Source organism: Acomys russatus, chromosome 25 (assembly GCF_903995435.1).
Source record: "Acomys russatus chromosome 25, mAcoRus1.1, whole genome shotgun sequence".
Classification (NCBI taxonomy): Eukaryota; Metazoa; Chordata; class Mammalia; order Rodentia; family Muridae; genus Acomys; species Acomys russatus.
In genome coordinates this window covers 8,983,966-8,989,965 of record NC_067161.1, presented here as the reverse complement: position 1 = coordinate 8,989,965, position 6,000 = coordinate 8,983,966, and positions in this window count along the sequence as shown.

Below are 6,000 nucleotides of genomic sequence, written 5' to 3'. Positions count from 1 at the left end.
GCTGCTCATGTCACCTCTGGAGGAAAGAGACCACATTGCAGAAGATGCTCATTCCCAACACCCTTTCAGGATCTCGTGGGGATTGTCACTTACAGGGAATTTGGAAGGCAATAAGTAAATGCATGCTGTGTGGATAAGTCCACGGAAGTATGCGCATCTTCTGAGACTGCTTATGTCTTACCTTTAAGATACACGAGCTCTGCATACACATCCTGGGACATGCCCCATGGTCTTACAGCATTGAAACTTTCCTCTAAGCCCATTTAAAATGCAAGAAGAGGGCTGTGGATGTGCCCAAATAAATCCTTCCTCCTTTAAGTTGCTTCTTGATAGGGATTTGGCCAAACAATAAGAAAAGTAACTGATATGGAACACGTATACTATTGCTGGTCTCTAAGAGCCAAGGGGAAGTGCCCACTGTTCCTGTGTAATCATTCATAAAGAGACCAAATGTACAGTTTTACAGGGCCACAGGCAAACCTTGTGGGGAGGATCTGTTACCCTCCTGGCCTTGGTGGAAACAAACCTTGAGTGTTTGACTGATGTCCGAATGGGATCAGGGCCAGCACTGGTGAGGTGTTGACTCTTTGGGAGCCGGCAGTCTAACTGACCCTAGTATAAGCTTGCTTCTCAGGGCTTGCTGTAGTTCAGGGTGGGAAGGCAGGACTTAGGCACGGCCATGGTTCTCATCTTCTCATCCTTGGGAGGGGTGAATGTGAATTTCACTTTACTAGTGGTGTTTCAGACATGGCACTGTTCCTGGGGAAAGGGACAGTGGATCACAGCAACCATGGACATCTGAGGGCTCTAGTGGGGGAAAAGGAAAGGGCAAGAGATAGAAATGTCAGAGGAAGATGATGCATGAATCTCTCCAACACAATGTCACCAACCCTGGAGAACTGAGTTTGATTGCTGGACCCACATGGTGTAAGGACACCATGCTGCATGACAAGGAGAGTAGCAGACACCAAGGCAGAGGAACTGCTGTCCAACAACTACAAGAAAACGTGGACCCGATCCTGCAGCTTGGAGCTTGCAGCAGGGTCTCCACCAAGTCCTTCGCAGTGGAGTCTAGTGTGTGATGTGGTGACATCAGTCATTGAGACCCTGGGAAGTGTAGGATGTTCTTCACCTGCTGTTGGGCTGCCTGTCTTTTATGGTGTGAAGACATGTCCCCTTCTCTGCAGGTGACAAGCTTCATAATCCTAGCTCCCAGAAACATAACAAAACCTTGGAAGAGAAATCCTTAGGGTGTGGCTCATCAGTGCACAGCGTTCACATGAACAACCATGTGAACATGATTAGGACACCATGAGGACCACTGGAATCTTCTGGGACCTCTGGGATTGTCACACTGGCTTGAGTTTCTACCGAATCATGCAAACTTCACTGATAATCCTGACTCCCACCTGGGGCTTCTACTGATACCACATCCATGAAGCTCCAATGGTTGCAGCATTGGGTTCTGAACAAGAGACACAGCCCACCCCCCTCTGTGTCAAATCAGGACTGTGGGGAAAAAATGAGAAACTTCTAAAAATACAGACTGTGTGGAATCTCATTTTATGGTGATTCTCGGCAGCTTTGGGTTCGTGACTCTGCATTGAGTGAGTTAGGATGCCAGCTGACTCTTCCCATGAGAGGATGGCGTGAAATACCAATTCCACCTGCTGAGTTGACCCCCTGACTGAAGGGCACTCAGAAGTGACAAAGCCTGTACTCTTCCATAGAGGGAGGCTTGTTTCTCTGAGGGCAGGAGACAAACCCACCACAGTTCTTGCCCATGGTGGGTGTGGGACAAATATTGGCTGAAAAGGTGAAAAAAATCACACACATACTTCCTATCAAAATGCAGCTGGCCTCCTGCCTTGAATACGAGTGTCTGACTGTAGGTAGACTTCTGTGTATGATGCGAACTCTTGTGTTTGAGCCAGTCATCACTGAAAGATTTTGTGTTTTGAGTTCAAATGGGGCATGAGTATGGATTGTCCTTTTTATAAGAGATTCCATAGTCAAGTAGACAGCAGCATGGTGGGAGGTACGAGGAGGAACCAGGCTCCTGTGGCAAGTAGGGGAAACCCTTGCTTTGTTTCTTTAAAAAGGTTTTTATCTTTATTTTAAATTGTGTGTATGTGTGTGTGTGTATGTGTGTGTGTGTGTGTGTGTGTGAGAGAGAGAGAGAGAGAGAGAGAGAGAGAGAGAGAGAGAGAGAGAGAGAGAGAGGGAGAGAGAGAGAGTGTCAGTGTGTACATGTGTGAGTACAGGTGTCTGCAGAGGCCAGAAATGGGTATCAGATCCCCTAGACCAGAGTGAGGGGTGGTGTGAGCTGCTGCCTGACGTGGGTGCTGGGAACTGAACTCAGTTCCTCTGAAAGAACAACAAGTACTACTAACCCTGAGCTGTCTTTCCAGCCCCTGCGAGTCCCTTCATATAGTTCTCATAGGAAGGGGGTGGGACAGAGATAGAAAAGTTTGCCCTTCTTGGTCCCCAATTGGCTGTTGCTAGGGGTAACCAGTGAGTGCTTGGTTAATGTCAGATGGTCTGTAAATAGCCCTCTTGGCTGCCATTGCTGGGGTGATGGTTAAGGAGGCCAAGAGTCTAGACAAAGTTTCTGGTTCTGGAATAATTACTGTAGTTCCAGGAATCACCACAATTCCACCCAAACAAAGAGTCTTTAGAAAATGGTACGGCCCCAGCTAACAGACGTCACCTTTGGCATGACACTGTCTTTGAATTCATATCATATCAAATTGCCTTGTAGGACTTTGAGTGAAACATTCTCTCCCTTTGCTCTCGTCGTGAAGGGTTTTCGGTGGCAGGGTTGGTGCCCTCAGTCACTTTCTGTCATGTGTTCTTTCTTTGCTGCGACTGGGAAATGCCTCCCATGTGAGGACCTGCACCTGGAGTTAGAGGAGAAAGAGAGTGGAGCTCTGCAGTATTCTGTGATGTCCACTGTGGGTTGACAAACTTGCTGAGTGATGAGGTCCCTTTTTTCCAGTCCTCAAGTCTCCATACTAGATTCTTAGAGACAGTGCTGATTTTCACGCTGGGTGTCTGTTGTGTTTATCTTTCTGTTGCTGTGATAAAATGCACAGGCAACTTAAGGGCTAAGGGGTTTGCTTGGCTCACAGTTCGAGGGTCATGATGGAGAAGTCAAGGCAACAGGAGCTTGGGGCACTGGTCACCTTGTATCCAGAGTCAGGAGGCAGAGAACCATGGACCCACACCACTGCTTGCCATTTTCCTTTATTTATAGTGCTCAGGATCCCAGCCAGGTAATGGTACTCCCCATGGTGGGCAGTCCTCCCCACCTAAGTTACTGCTACCAAGATTACCCTCCACAGGCATTCCCAGAGGCCTATCACTCATGTTATTCTAGATAATGTAAATTGACTGCAACAAACCGTCCCAGCTGCCAAGTTTGTTCAGTGTTGAGGGCACCTCTTGCCACAGTCTCCAAGTCCCTTGGGATACTGATGACCCCAGAGGGGGGGCAGTGAGTTGATACTAGTGTTCAAATCTGTTAGTAGTTAGCTGTTGGATTTTCAGAGAGAGAGAGAGAGAGAGAGAGAGAGAGAGAGAGAGAGAGAGAGAGAGAGAGAGAGAGAGAGAATGAATCTTCCAGCATGGGAAATAGCAAGGTGTGTGGGTAGGCATCTCCTGGTGAGTAGGAGAGAGTGGCTGATGTATATCTTGCATCATTCTACACTTGGCATCATCAGTTTCACCTGGCAGTATGTGAATCCCAGGTCTCTGCAGCCTGCAGGAGAGAGAGACAGAGAGAGAGAGAGAGAGAGAGAGAGAGAGAGAGAGAGAGAGAGAGAGAGAGAGAGAGAGAGAGAGAGAGAGAGAGAACAATTTGGTGCTGTAGAACCCAACTCCAAGTCTCCTGTCTTCAGCTTCCCTGGGTCCCAGGGTATACCAGCAGGTGCCCTGGTGTCTCTTGAGCCCTGGAGAAGGTGGTAGTCAGGGTTGATGATCTGAGAGGAACCTCCGTGGTGGAAAAGAGGAAGCTCAATACAGCAGTGACCCCTCAGTCTCGATGTCCTGGGTCTTGTTGTTCCTCCAGCCCTTCTGCCACGCCGTCGCCGACACTCCCTCCCTTGCCTCCCCTGCCTCCCCTGCCTCCCCTGCCTCCCCTGCCTCCCCTGCCTCCCCTGCCTGGAGTCTGTTCTTCATAGATGAAAACACAGTGACTCTCAGCCTGCTGTAATTGGTTCAGGCAGGGCATATTTGGACTCAGAGGGCCTATTGTACAAGGCCACTGTGTCAGAGTGAACTTGCAGGGAACAGGTCTTTGGATGGTACGGTCAGTGTCTCTCAAATCCCCAATCTGATTTAGAGTGTTCTTAAGCGGGACTATTGCTAAATATCCTTTCATGGGGCAGGAGGAATAAGTAATTTTAAAAGAGCACCATCTCTTTTGAATCTCAAAGACATAAATTGTACCCCGAGTATCTGGTTCGCTGCCACTGTGTAGATCTCGGTCGGCCGCCTGAGCTGTGCTGGGTTGGCACAGCACTTCTAGATGCCCTCCTGGCTCACTGCCAATGCAGTGCAAACACGACTCTGTTATGGCTGAACCCTGCACTGGAGGAAGCTGTCATTCCCTGTTCAGTTCTTGGTTCTGAGATGGCCCTTAACCAGCCTGTTTGCTTCTAAAATGGGGTCCCCCAAGGGAACAGAGTTTGTTCCTGTACTTGCTCAGTGGAGGAGTGATGGGGATGTCTCCTGAATGACCCCTGAGGGGAGACTGGTCACCTGCTACAGCAGGACAGTTATTGCCAAGATCTGGCCTGAGTGGTAGCAAACAGCCCTCTGAGAAGGAGTTGCAGACTCCTGGTTTCACAGATGAGAGTTGGAGCCCAGAGGCCCTGAAGGTTCCGGAAGCCAAAGATAATGCCAGGGAAGCAGACTGCACTTCAGATCAGGGGACAACTTGCTCCTGTCCCAGGATTCCTTGGGACCCCAAGGAAATTTTGGATAGCCCCAAGGGTTCTTGACTCTTACTTTGGGGTAAGCTGGCTTGGGGTTCAGGGTCCTCTGCTCCTACTCATTTCTGTGAATGTGCTTGCGTTGCCTCTAAACCACACTCGTGTGTGTGTGTGTGTGTGTGTGTGTGTGTGTGTGTGTGTGTGTGTGTGTGTTGTGTGCATGTATGCTCACTGAGGACTTGACTCAGAGAATTCTGGAAGCTGGTGAGTCGAAAGAACCTCTCAGATAACACATTGGGAGGTAGCTAGTCACAGCCCAAGCCTGGTGGTGGCCTGTTATTAAATTCCTACTTGCTGCAGGAGGTTAATCTTTGTCCTCTTCAGGCCTTCAGTTGACTGGGTAAGGCCCATCCCCAGTATGGAGGAAGAGCCGACTGACTCACAGTCCATGACTTCAGGGAGTACCTCTTCCTAACCTGCTTTCATAGAAACATCTAGAATAGTGCTTGAGGGTGTGTCTTCATACCATGAGCCAGCTAAGTGCACACCCTGGAAGTGGAGGTAGCATTTAGTGGTGGCTCAGTTGGTAATGTGTCTGTTGTGCAAGCACAAGGACCCAAGTTTGGATCCCCACACCCATATAGAAACCCAGGCATGGTGAAGTGCTTCTGTCACCCTTGCACTGGATGGCAGAGAGAGCATCTCTGAGCTTTACTGTCAGTCCGATTTCACTGAGATGGCGAGGTCCGCGTTCAGTGAGAGAGCCTGCCTTAAAATATTAAGGTGATGGGGGCAGCCTGGCATAGTGGCACACACCTTTAATCCCAGTGTATGGGAGGCGGAGGCATGTGAATCTCCCAGTACGAAGCCAGCGTGGTCTATAGAACAAGTTCTAGGACAACCAGCTGGAGTCGAAGCTCAGGGCTGGCCTTGCCCACCACAGTGTATATATAGACTGAGGGGTTTTTGGATGTGCTGCTGGCCGAGTGCTCGCCTGGTGTACACAAAGCCTCGGGTTTGGTCCCCACATTGAATAAACTTGGTATGACGACACATGCCCGCCAAC